This window comes from Lonchura striata, chromosome 1 (genome assembly GCF_046129695.1).
Source record: "Lonchura striata isolate bLonStr1 chromosome 1, bLonStr1.mat, whole genome shotgun sequence".
Classification (NCBI taxonomy): Eukaryota; Metazoa; Chordata; class Aves; order Passeriformes; family Estrildidae; genus Lonchura; species Lonchura striata.
Window position 1 is genome coordinate 105,025,361 of NC_134603.1, and position 13,566 is coordinate 105,038,926.

At 39.7% G+C, this 13,566-nt stretch overlaps 1 protein-coding gene across 2 annotated transcripts in view; it reads right to left on the reverse strand.

Annotated features, from left to right (window-relative positions):
• The window catches only part of COA1 (cytochrome c oxidase assembly factor 1), a 52,421-nt gene that overhangs the window by 14,728 nt on the left and 24,127 nt on the right, over positions 1-13,566 (reverse strand). The window contains exons 2-3 of one of the 2 annotated variants that reach the window (XM_031503929.2): positions 9,569-9,769; positions 9,044-9,103 (exon numbers count right to left, since the gene is read on the reverse strand). The exons of the other annotated variant lie outside the window; for it this stretch is intronic. The gene's annotated coding sequence lies outside the window, so the exon portion shown is untranslated. The remainder of the gene's footprint in view (positions 1-9,043; positions 9,104-9,568; positions 9,770-13,566) is intronic. 2 annotated transcript variants of the gene reach the window in all.

Below are 13,566 nucleotides of genomic sequence, written 5' to 3' on the forward strand. Positions count from 1 at the left end.
GAAGTTTACCAACTCCAATCGCGATAAGGCTTATGCTTGTCTGTAGTCTTTCTGACTTCAGCAGTATCATCCACATGCCCACATTAAACAGGCATGCAGTAGACAGTGACCTAAAGGTACTGAATGTCAGGGGAGGCAGTCACAGGGGAAAAATGTTTAAAGCAGGAAGATAGTGTACATCATATGATGCTTGCTGGAACTCAAAATGTCCCTCAGACATTTTTAAAGGTTACAGGCCTGGGTCTGGAAGCATTTTAGACCCTGGCAGGCAGCTGAAAACAGCTGTGATTTTGAGTTTGAACCATAGAATGAGTTACCAACTGTAAAGGTGGAACAAACAGTCACAAAGGGTTAGATAGTATAGTAAAAATAATTACAAAATAGAGGGGAAAATTTTTTAGTGTTGTACAGGGGGGTTTTAACACCTGTACAGGGTTTTTTTTACTTTTTACATAGGGGTTAAAAGTTCTAAGATGAGGAAAGTGAGTTGATCCTGTTCTTCCTCCTTCTTCTTCCTTGCCTCCATGTTCTTGGTGATGGCGGCACTTATGGATTGGTTTAGAGTAGAAAAGCACCTTGTAACATAGGTAGTAGGTATTGGGAAAAAACTGTAAACATAGAACACGTAATATATCTTATAAAAGATAGCAGCAGCCCTGGGCGGGGGTAGAGAAGAAGAAGACAGCAGACAGAGAGGGTGACAGGAGTGTGTGTGTGTCTGCCTGGGCTGCTGACCAAACAGCCGCAGCCCAAGAAGACCATATTTTAGATAACTAACAATAAACTGCCTTGAGACTGAACAGCAAGAGCCTGCAGAGTTTTTCTTTAGAAACACAAGTTAGAAGAAAAACTTTACCACCACACAAAACCCCTACACCAAACCCAAAGTTCTCACAGATGCTTGCTCCCTTGTTTGCCTCTGGAGATGAGGGGTAAAAGATGTGGTGTGGTCTGCTCTGCTTTGGTCAACAAGAGCCTGATTTACAAAGCTTTTAAAAATATTGGTGGAGTTGGGAAAGTCTGCAGTCCTGTGCCCAAACACCTTGCTGATCTAATGCTTTTTATTATATAGTATTACAGCAGTACATACTTTTGGCACTTAACAAACATCCTGCTCCTATTCTTACTTCCTACTGAAAACCAAAACTAAAAAAAAAAAAAAGCTACCCTAATTCCTCTCAGATGGACTAAGTTTATTTCAAGTGCCCTTTTTTTATACCCTCACAGCATGGCCCCTCCTTCAGAAAAGAAGGACCCTACCCTTCTAAAAGTCAAATCCCTTTTAAATGTCTCAGATCAACACCTACAGCCCAAGGCTTTAAAGAAAATGAATTACTTTCTTGAATCCCTGGACTGGTTCCAGAAGTTGGTCCTTGCCCATATGAGCAGAACTGGTTCAGTATCAGCTAAATCTGTTAACACAAATTAGGATCTGGGGAAAAGCTAACCTCAAAGACTCGTGACTCTTTAATAAGCACTGGGGACCAAAACCAGCACAACACCAACTGGGATTCTGACCTAGAAACATTCTATTATCAGACAGACAAAAAAGGGAAAAAATAATTATTATGGGAACCATTACAAATAAAAGAAAGAAAAGAAGTTCCCATAGTACTTGAGGGTTTCTGTTCAGACAGATCCAGCTTGTTAACTTGTGCACAGAGCTGTGCAAGATGGAGAGTGCAAAAGGGCAAAGGAAGTGCACATGAAACATCTGGAGTCAGACCTTTAGCTTCATCTGGGGAGTAGCTACTGATTTATTCATCCAACCTTGGAAAAAGGAAAAGTTATACTGGATGCTCACAAGATAGTTGGACATGAATCAGATTCCCTTCCAAATATGAGTCAGGACAAGAGGAATTTCAGAGAACAGCTGACTGCAATCCATATTTTTGTCCTCAGAACATGTGTGGGAAAGCATTTAAAGAATAAATGTTTCTCTGTTTAATACTTTGAATGTGATTCACTGAATCTTCAGTCATTCAATAGCTCCTGGGAAGGCAGGGATTCTTTTTTCCTTTTGCAGAGCTATGGCAGAAAAACACAGAACAACTTCACAGGAAGCCAGTACCAGGTCAGGCACTTGATTCCCAGAGACTTGGGTTGTTCCCTGTTCCCTGCCCATTTTCTCTCCTAGGCTAAAACATGCCAGACTAGACAGATTTGGCAGAACTCCAGGGCTGTTTCCTACAGCAAACCTACCTTTAGAGATACAGGGACAAGCTTTCCTTAATGGAGCTACAGCACAGGGCTTTGTTCAGCAAGGAGGTGCAATTGCCCAAGAGCTGGACAAAAGCACAGACCACACCTTTATGTACTGTTGATGGGTGAGATTTTTCAAAATGTTGTGTGCTTTATGTGTGCTCAATAGATTATACCTTTACAGGATCATTGCCTTCAAAAGATCTTTGAAAATTCAGCATCTGCTTTATAGCATTTCAAGACACATCCTCACTAGTAGCTTTCAAACAGGGCTGCTAACAACATACACTATTTCTCAGAAAATGGTAATCTTCAAATACTTGTTGTGGCATTTGTTGGTTAAACACTAGATTACCAAGGGTTTAATGCAATGAAATCTGACAAATGTGGCAAATGGAGACACATAGGTGGGCTGTGATCCATTTCTGTATGTTTGTTTATGTTTTGTTTTCCAATCACATGCTACTTAGCTCTGTGGTGGTGGGAATTAGGAAGAATGATGGATACCACTTTTGTACAATATTACTCCTAGGGAACCCTGCTTACATAGAAAAAGCCCCTGCTTAGTGTTACCTCCAACCTATCCATGACTTTTGCAGTTTGTATGATACCAGCACAACCACAAGAGAAGACAGAGCTCCCAGGTTTCACAAACAGCCCAGGGACTGACTCACTGTATCACTGTGGCTAAAACTATAAAATTTGGGTGTCTCAATTCACACATGCAAAAATAAGTGACTAAATACTTCCTGGTTCCTACTTTGCTGGAAGATACTGATATTTAATGGCTGCAAAGTGCTCTGACAGCCTAAGATGTAATTTTATTTAGGCATGCAATTGCCCATGTGCAGTATATATATTAAGAGCACAACAGTGTGTTCCAGACCAAAAAAAAAAAAAAAAAATATTTTGCAGTCTGGCATAGGGCATGTTGTAGGACCAGTAGAATAATTATAGCAGCTGCACTTGGCACTTATTAGAAAATTAAAGAAGCTGTTAACAGGTCATTAATAATCTGTGACTACCTGCCTTAATAGTATTCAGTCAACAGGCATGAAGGTGAGGGGGTGGAAGAAACAGTCACACCTTCCTCTAAGCCACTGTAGAAGACCAATGCCCTCATTTATCATCACTTTGTAATCTGCTTGTTTACTTCCTTCCTCGTGTGTCTCTTCCCATTGGCTCTTCTCTCACTGCTGACTCTCACACCAAAGGACTGCAAGGCTCTTGGCCAGGGAAGCCACCTGCAATAGCCAGTCCCAGGAGAAAGCCAGCCCTCTCTGGTAGATGTCTCCCTGTTGTTCAGAACTGCCTGTAAACACCTCTCCTGAGTGTATTCTCCTACTTTTAAAGACTATTTTGTATGTAAGGTATCCCTGTCCATCTACACCACATTGGGATTTGTTCCCTTGTGTCTTGGTCAATGCCTCCCTCATGTAGGCAGATGACTGGAAGAGGAGGGAAAAGCAACTTGTTCCCTGCTTCTTCAGACAAATACACACTCTCCAGAGCAGACAGATGCCCTGAAGTCAGATTCAGGGCATCAATTCATCTTTTGGGTTCAGCTGTAGAGCATAAAACATTTGCTGGCTCTGGTCTAATGCTTTTTGACATTGTCAGGCCCCCTTCAGTGAACCACTGCCTTGTAACCAACTTGACAGCAAGTATTGTTCTACATTTATTAATACTGTATATGTTATCTTCAAACTGACAGGTTCCAAGGCCAGGCATCAGCTGTGTTCAGTTCTTACTTAGAAAAAAAGAAAATTCAGACAATAGCACAGACCTCCTGCTGCTAGTAAGTTAATAAATAAATAAAAACATGCCTTCAGCATGCTTCTGCCACATGGTTTTATCCTTTCAATCTCAATTTTGCAGTAATTTTTTATTTTACTTGAAGCCTTAAAATATGAAGTACCTGCTTCCCTGCACCCTTCTCTTCTTGGCTTCTTTGGGAAAATACTTTTGTTTTGTTTTTTTTTTCCCCCGAGTCTTCTTTTAATTTATTCCTTCCTCTCTCATTTGGATGCAAACCTATATTGCAGAAACTTGAATCTACATAAAAGTTAATTAACTTCAGAAACAGTTTCTCCTCTCTTCTCCTTTCTGTTTTTTTGTTTTTTTTTTTTTTTTTAACTAAAGCCATATAAATTTCTATTATTTTTTAAATGTTCAGCTTAATGGGTTATGTTTACTTAGTCAATAAGCTGATGATGCCCATGACAGGACCAGAAGTGTTTGGCTAGCAGCAGGGAGAAAAAAAAAATCAATAACTCCAAGCATTTGGCAGCTTTGTGGGCAGGAAATAATTTGTATTCTCTGGTTTAAATCAATGACCTTCTTTTCTTTGCTGTTCCAACAGGAAATTATAAACTCTGTGAACACTATTTGCATAGTGCCTTCTGCAATACACTTGTATATGCCTGGGAAAAACACTATGTTAACCCTAGCACTGCTCCTCTGAGTTCCCTGTTAAAGAAATCCAGGTACTTTAGCACACAGCTTTTCAACAGGCACTTGTATTCATTAGAAGCAAAAATAGTCTAGAGAAAAATGTATAAAGAGCTCCTCCTCCACTTCCAACAGGACCACCCTGTTTGATAACAGTGTTGTCTACTGTTAGTAGCATGAAAAAATGCCTTCTTTGGCATTTTTGGCAATTTTAACTTGGCAAGATTTTGTGTTCTCAGACAGCAACTTGCTACTTCTACATTAAACCTGCATTTGCACCGCTGTATCTTGCTTGTCAGGGTTACCTTAAAGTGCCAGGTATTATCTGAAAGTACTGCATTTTTGCTTAAATTCAGCATTACAGAGTTACTGGTTTTGAAAGTTTCAGCCTCCTCGGTGCTGTCCGTTTGCAATGTTCACATAAGGAAGAAAAAGAAATAGCTCCCTTGTCTTGCCATGCTCATGGGAAGCTGTATCAGGAAGGTAGTGATCCAAGAAAAGGATCCAGTGTTTAACCTGGCACTGAACTTGCCCTCCAACCTTTTCAACTGCCCTACCCTGCATTAAGTCCAGTTTGGATATTATTTTAACATGTAGGAGAGCTGGCATTCAAGAAGACAAGCCAGTCACAGGAGATGGAGGAGGTGTGTGGCCCTTTTTACTGAGTGAACAGTGTGTGAATTCTTGCCTAGGTGCCTAGGGCCAGAGCTAAGTGTTGCAGCACCAGCAACTGGCACTACATAGCTCCTGGACTTAAGCACCCCTTGATGTGCTTAACTTCATCCTGTGCAGGAGAATGATATGGTAAATCAGTCTGGAGAACGTGATTATAGTCCCAGAAACTACCAAGGTCTCAGTTGTCTGCACTGAAATGAAATGCCATAAAATTCAGGCATCCAGATTTCTCTGCTTTGCAAGTCCTTTCACAGCTGTTCTCAGCATTCCTCCTGTGTTCCCAAAGCCCCTGGCACAAAGTTGCAGTCATCAGATGACACTTGATGTATACTTATTAGTTATATCACAATTCCCTCTCTGAAACAAAAAGGATGGGAATGTTTCTCAGAGTGACTGAAGTGGAAGTAATACGCAATTCTTGCTCTCCTGCTTTGTTTCTATTAATTTGCCAGATGTAAAGTTGCCTTATCCTGACCCTACATGCATTCCACCCCTTCCCACTGCAAATTCTACATGCTTACTGGGGTCTCTTCCAGATCACCTGGCTGCTGGAGTGCCTTTGCATTTCTGAAATTTGCTGCTCCTGACTGAAGGGAGCCAACCAAGAAAATGAACTGCCTCCCTTTCTCCCTGACAAGAGACCAAAGCAGCATCACAGTTTCACAGCAGACTAAGGTCAGAGGGGATCTCTGGAGGTCACTTTGTCCAGTATCCCTGCTCAAACGTGGTTGCCTAGAAATGGTTGCCTAGGATGATGTCCAGACAACTTTTGAGTATCTCCAAGGATGGACACTCCACAACCTCTCTGGGCTACCTGTGCCAGCTCTTTGTCAACCTCCTAGTGAAAAGCCATTTCCTGATGTTCAGACTGCATGTCCTGTGTTTCAGCTTGTGCCCATCAACTCTGGCCCATCCCTGGGCATTGCTGGACAGAACCTGGCTCCATCTTCTTCACATATTGACATACACTGATGAGATCATGCTTGCACCTCCTCTACTCTAAATAGATCCAGAAAGCAGAGGGACAAATCAGGGAATAAATTGGGTAGGTATTGTTCAATTTACTTTCCTCTATTGAGATGGTTATAAGCAAATGTTCCTTTCTCTTCCTGTTGTTTTCCCACTTTCCTTGTTTTCCTCATGCCTACATATTCTAAATGTCATGCTGTCACCTTTTTCCATTTAATACCATGTACCTGGAATCTTTTTATATCACAAGAAATGTTTAATCTGGAAAGGCATGCAAATAGAATAGTGCATGTGAGAAATATGAACTGGTTTGGTTAGTTTTAGGCTTTGGACTGATTTATGACTGATTTATGCTTCCATGTGAATAAAACATAATCAGAAACTGTGGAGTGATACTACTCTATATACAAAGAGGAGAACTGCTCCTGTTAGTCATGGAAACATATAGGCCATAATTTTTAGAGGTTGTGAAAGGTGTGCTAAGTGACTAGTTCATTTCACTAATATCTGACAAGCAAGTCACTTTCATAATGGGAAAAATTACCTTCCTAGATAATTTGGTTTTTAACAACTTATCATATTATTATTCTCCTAAGGGTGCATATTTTCCATTATGTAAAAACTAGCTTGGAATAAAAATGCTGATAGACTAAAAACCTGCATTTAGCTTTAAAACAGAAGTTTGTGGGTTGTTGATTTTTTAGTATGTGTAAACTATGGTCCTTGATATTTTTGCTCAGAAGATAACCACATGTTTCATGTGGCTTCTGTTTACAAAAAGGAAAATAAACTAGATTACACTGCAGGAAAAGGAGAGTTGATGTTTCAATGTTCAAGAGAGCTCAGATGGAAATTCAGCTCCATAACCCTTTACTGAATTTTGGACATAGATTTTTCAGTTGTCTCTGTTCTTAAATATACTCTTGTATTCCTACTGAATTGAATGGGATTTTCTATAGAAGTAAAAAGGAAGATTTTCTCTCTTTTGAGTTAAAACCAGGTAATGACTTTGATGACTTCAGCAGAATAATTCTTTATTTATACCACTATAAGCAGGGGTAAAGTCAGATTAGGAATGTACCTCAAAGTGACAGTATTCAGATGCATATTTAATCTTTGCTAAATGAAGCATTTGCAATAAAATGCACTATTCACCACTCTTACTGTTCTCCTGGTAAATGCTTTGTGAAACTGTTTGTGGTAGCTTTCTCTAACCTTTTTAAATTTAGTAATGAGGACTCACAGTATCCAAAAATGTTATTCTCCTCATGTGATGCCTCTTTAGTGTAAACCCAGTCCTATCTCCAAAATGGCAGAATTAGCTGATAGACCTAAAATTTACCACTTTGGCTCCTCTACCTGAGTGTGGCACAGATGAGGAGCAATAATTCCTTTGCTGTCCTGGATATCTGGATCCATTAGACACACCCTCAAGTGTCTTATTTGTTTTTTTCCACTGGCCATTCCTTTCTAACAGGCCATTCTCCTCCACCCAAGACAAGCAGCTAGGGGAGCGAATGGTTGAAAAGTCTTGGAAGTTCCTATAAGCATGGGATTTTCCCCTGGGCATGTTTTGTCTGGGTTGCTTTATGATGCAGAGGTTTTACTGGAAGAAAGAACTGGCCCTACAAGGTCTGGATATTTTGCTGAGAGATGAATACTGGTTAGCATACATAATTTCCAGTGCTGGTGGGGAAAGTAAGAAGAAATCAGCCAGTCATTTTGAGCTTATGCAACAAACTGCATACCTCTGACTGTGTTTTTTTCCAGAATCTGCTTGTTAACTATGATCAGTATATGCCATTTGTGCTTTAGGGGACTAAGAGTCTAAACCAGTTTATTGGTGACAGCAACAACTTTCTCATTAAATGTTAATGGCAATATTTTGATTAGTCCCAGGTTCTGGGAGGAAGTTAAGTCTTTTCTTCAATAACCAGCAGTTACAAATGCAGCAAGTGTTAATAACCTCATAGGAAGCAAACTAGGTAGGCACACATTCCATCACCCAGAAAATGGATCTCATGTAGCTTTCTGAGGGATGGTTCACATTTTAAACCAAAAGTGTTTGATATTTAATATGGAGATCTGGGCTGTTTGCAGCACCCAAAGCTGCAGTCCCATGATGCTGTTTCCTATTTCTCTCAGATCTAATGTTTAAGGTGCTCCATGCCATACAATGTAAGCTTAAAATGTCATCTGGTTGAGGAGTGGAGAGGTGAAGATATTCACTCAGGAACAGCAACTATTCTCAAACTTTCAGCAACTGTGCTCAAATGTCAAAAGAATAAACATAAGAAATCATGAGAGATTTAAATAGCTTCATATCTGACATGAGCTTTTAAAGCCCCAAATGGACTTTTATAGGGAAACAAAGAGTATGTATGTGGGTTATGTGAGAATGGAAAAGGGCTTCACATGCAAATGAGGCATGAGAGTTTTATCAAGTGTTGGCCTAAAGGCTAACTAAAGTCTGGATTTCATCTCTGTGCCAAATGAGAGCAGCCAGCTGCTGTTTCTCCTACCCCATCACTGCTGCTGTCAAGTCTTAGCTGGGGGAAACTCTGTTAAGTTGAGCCCCACAAATGACAAGGAAAACCCAAATTGAGGCTTTTGAATGGGTTCTCTACAATGATACAGTAACCTTAAGAGATACTTCATGGATACTATACCCCACTTGAAGATATGGGTTTGGGTTTGGTTTTTTTTAAAGGTTAGTTTTGAAAGGTCTCTTTAGCTATATAGTAACCTTTCTGGAGACTGTGTCTTCAGGTATAGCAGTTGTTACCGGGATACTCAAATTTTTTACCTGAGTAAAAAAAAAAAAAAAATAAGGTAGACCGAATAAGACCACTTGTTCTCATTAAGTAACTGGTCAGTTTAGATGTCTGCTGTACTTTGCTTTTTAGGAAATAAATTACAGCTGCACAAAGAAATCTAGAACCTTTGTCATGGCCAAGAAGCATGTCTGTTTTTTGCACTGGGCAAAGCTTTTCTTTTCCAGTAGATCTACTGCAGTTTGCCAGCCTCAGCATTGCTGTAACTCAGGAAACTTTTGACATGCAGCCCAACTTCAGCACAGTACTAGAGAGTACTAACAATACATCATTTACTGTAGTTTTAGCACAACAGGGAGAGATCTGGCAATATTAGTGACCTCTGCACATCATTGTGCTTTAGTGATTTTTTTCCTCTGGCTTCATTTCAAACAGTTGTATGATAGGCTGATAACCATATTTTAAACTCAGTCATGCTTGATGCAGTCTTGACTTACTCTGTTTGGATTGAAGGTCAGTATCTATGGCTTGATTTTCAGGCAGTGGAGGAAGCAGGTAGTGCTACTTGTCCTGTAAAACACTCAGCATTAACAACAGGCCTTTTGGTGCCACTCCTCTAAAACTGTGGCTCAAGATTGCTATCACTCAGCATCAAACTGGCTAGAAAGGCCTCCTGATGGCTCTTATCCGGACTCCACCTAAAAGAAAAGAGAAAATGCAGGAGTGGGTACATATCAGAGACAGGGGAAGAATATTCAAACATTCCTAAGGATTCAACATGGTCACTCAACCTCCCATTCCAAGACATCTAGCACTGTCAGTCCTACTGCCTTAGTTTTCCTTATAACCTGTTTATAGTAAAGGAAGAAGTTGGTACATGATATTTTGACAAGACAGTAGTGCCATCAAAAACATTAAGGATCTCCTGCAGTCTTCTCAAGCATTATTCACAAAACCTTATGAAAATAACCACACAGTCTTTTGCATGAAACCATGCTTGCTGGCTTCCTGAATGGTGATAACAGTATTTGTAAAGAGCAGGTAACAGACCGTGTATGTCAGCCCTATAACTAAATATAATTTTCATAATAGACATTCTTCCTATAGAGTTCTTCCTCTGTTTGTAATGATGAATAAATCCACAACAGTCCATGAGCTAGGATTTCTTGTTTGACAGTTTATCCAACTTTTATGAATTAACCTATCTGAAAATGGCACTTCTAATGACGATTTGTCTATATCAGTCTTTGCACATGCAGTATTTTATTCTGTAATTACCAGGAGGAAAAGAATAGAGGAACCAGTAATTTTTAAAGTTTCAGTCTGCAATCAAGACCTTAAAATTTGTAAGCTGTGTAAGCAGTGGAATAAGAACACCTCCAGATCTGGGCCTTCTGGAGTCTCCAAGGCTGACAAAGAGCATAGTTCCATACAGCCCTTCCCCTGCAGAGAAGATCTAGATGTTCTCCAATATGCAGCCACATGCTGCCACAAAATTCTAAATTTTCATTATCTCAAAGACCCTGTGGGTCTCTGTCAGGTCTGTTATAACAGAGAGGGAGGTTCCCAAATTTTATGTATACAGATGTGAATACACGCAAAACACGTGAGTTTAGAAGAGTCATTTATGCAGGAAACCACGCTGAAATATGAGCAAGTCAGTCAATAAAAAGACAATTCTCAAGACAGCAGTTAAAAGATTGATAAACATTGGAAAAAGTCTTTGAATGGGACTGAGCACTTGCTACAGAAACTGTGTACCGTGGCATCTCATCAGCATCCTCTTGAGTACTGCCAGCCTGCATGGGTTAATCTTAGAGTATCACCAAGAACAGCCTCAGCAGAAATGAGGCTTTCATTCAGTGGTCACTCCGCCTTAATTAAAAGGCCACTTTTCAATTAAACTTCAATGACATCTTCTGAAAAGAAGTTTTACACCTACTATATTTCTTTTGGACAAAACAGTCTGCTCAGCTGTATTCCCAGCTGTACACTCTGTTTCTTCCAGTTTGCTGGCATCCACAGTTATTTAGAAAGAAACTTTGTTATGTCAACTGCTAGGATTTTCTACAGTACATATTACATCACCTTCCCTGAGAAACTTGTTTGAGCAGATCCCTTTCCTTACTTTCTTGTTTCATAATGTCCTTCACATTCCTCTTTCAATATTTGTTGTTCTCTCTGTGGAAGCTCAGTTGCTGGCATTTTAAGGAAAGGTTACATAGCAAAAAGGTCACTAACAGGGTTTTTTTTCTCCCTGCCTCACACTCCTGGAGAGAAGCTCTCTGTGCGTGACACCTTTAGAGAAACGTTTAGAGAAAGTTTTCTTTAAGAAAAACCTACAGTGTTCACTGCCAGTTTCAGAACAAGAAAATAAATTTGGAGCATAAATTACCTTGGCCATTTTAATTCTACAAGTGAAGAAATAAGGAGAAGAAAGAGCAAGAGACAAAACCAAATTAAGCTGTGCTGCAAGTAAAAAGCGAGATCCCAAAATTTCATCCTCATCCCTGATACTTAGGTGACTGTGCCTCTGATAAATTTCTTCTTGTGCCTCTGTTTATTTCTTGGTGCCTCTGTTTATGAGTCTTGGTCCTTATGAAACAGCCTTGGAAAACAACAGTCATATGTCTTTCAAAATGTCCCCTACATAAAGATGTACCAATTGAAGTTTGGTCTGGAGACAGCTGAAGGTGTTGGGAGCCTTCAATTCTGGTCCAAAGCCTTCCAAAGTAGGCAAGGTAAGAACGAAGTGTGTTAAGTCTGGGGACAGGATTTGGAATAAGCTGGGAATGAAGCATAGGAAAAAAGAAAAGATAGACAGTTCTAAACTTAGGTGTATAAATGTGGGTGGCTTAATGCTCACTAGTGGGAAAACATGCACACACACACGTGTGAGCTGGCAGAGGAGCTGGCTGTTTGCTGTTTATTGATGCAGGTTCTTGTACAGTCCCTCCTTGCAGCACGGGGTAGAGCTTGGTGTAGAGCTTCAGCTCAAAAACATCGTAAGGATGCTTATTTTGGTTACTGCTAAGTGGCTGAACATGAAGTTGGGAAGTATCTTTTATCCAAACGCAGATCATTCTTCTAAAAACAGTGGCTCCCACATGATCTTCTTGAATAGTCTGAGTTTTCTATATAAACAATGGAGAAGGAAATCTAATTTCTACTCTAGGAAAGGAAACACAGCTAAGTGAACACTGTTAGCAAGGGCAAGCATATTATCTCTGCCTGTTTGAGAACCCACTGAGCTGAACAATATCTTTTCATCAGCTGCAGTAGTCTTTATTACACTCCATCTGAATCATCTGTTTAGGATTAAACATTTCTTGAAAGACACACTGCTTTTAATACCAAAGCATTTTCCATTCCATTTGCTTCATTTTAGCAAAATGCTGAATGATCTGAATGATCTGTTTCATGTTTAACATGAAGTGTAACTGAAGCACTGTGCATCCTGCAGAAGTGCTTTGTGGACTTGAATTTTTTAACAGATCTCTGAAAAATCAAGATTAAAAAACACAAGCAAGCTATTTTGAACAAGCAGACATAAATTTAGTACAAATAAGCCCTCATCTTTACTGGAAAACCTTTAAAGAGGTCATAAAGACAAACAAACAAAACAAATCAAAACCACTGTGCTTCAACAGCAAAATCATCTAAAATTTAGCTTAATCCTTTTAGGATCAGTAGTCTGGACAGATAACTAAAGCAATGGATAATAAAAATAGCCAAGCACTGGTATCCAGTTAATGTATCAGCATACTGATAATGGTATATAAACAATGCTAAAAGAACAGGAAAATTATTAAAGCAGAAGACAATACTTCATTTACTGTTCTGCTGGAATTCTTGCTTAGGAAGTCACTAATGCACATTCATTATAAATACTAGAAGTGAGTTCAGGCAGGAACTTGCCTGTTACCCAAATGAGTATGACTAGTGCTGAATAAGTCTTTTACTAATCTTTTTTAGAGCCTGAACTTCACATCTAGAAAGGCAAGATTATTTGTGAGGTTCCATTCTTACAGTTAAACACAGAATCAGACACATGGAGTTCTTCCAAGAGATCTTTGGGTTTTGGTTTCTTCTGAGCAAAAAGAATATCAGAGTAACAAAGCCCAAAGAACCTGTTTTCAACTTGGTTAGCCAACCTACCAGCTGTATGTTGGTATTTTATTCTCTTTTCTGGAAGAAAGAAAAGAAGAGGGGAAAAAAACCTAACCAAAGGAAACTAGTCCAGAGCAGTATTCTGTTCTTGTTCCAGTTGATCTGTTCAGGATTTTGTCACTGGCATTTGCTAGACCAGGAAAGACTTCTGGGTATGAAAAACAGCACACCTCCCATGGTACAGCAGGACCTCAATGCCCCTTTCTACAGAAATCACTCACAAGACTACAAGTGCTTTCCCACTCTTCCTGTCATAGGAGTCTCAGGTGAAGAGACAGCTGCATCATGCCAACCTATTGGGAAACATTAGACATGAGGTGTGTCT